The sequence below is a fragment of the Penaeus monodon genome, chromosome 22, assembly GCF_015228065.2.
Source record: "Penaeus monodon isolate SGIC_2016 chromosome 22, NSTDA_Pmon_1, whole genome shotgun sequence".
Taxonomy (NCBI): domain Eukaryota; kingdom Metazoa; phylum Arthropoda; class Malacostraca; order Decapoda; family Penaeidae; genus Penaeus; species Penaeus monodon.
In genome coordinates, this window is record NC_051407.1 from 6,463,462 (window position 1) to 6,463,778 (window position 317).

The following is a 317-nucleotide window of genomic DNA, read 5'->3' on the forward strand; positions in this document are numbered from 1 at the left end:
TCATTATAACAAAATGTAGAAAGGTTACAAAAGGAGAATGAATAACTCAAAATCAAAGACGTAACTGACATTTCGTCGAAATTACATAATTAAATTTTAATCGAAAAGCGTCCTTTACATATCTTATCGTATGAAGTTAGTCCTTATAATCCACACCTTTTCTGATGACTGACAATTGTTATTGTCTTTTTTATTTTATATCAAGTTCTGATTTGCTAATTTTTACAGTGATAACTATGGATATTTAACATGTTGATACGCATTAATGGTAAGTATGTTACAGCTGAGTATAGTCGGGATATAAGGTATAGGTGATC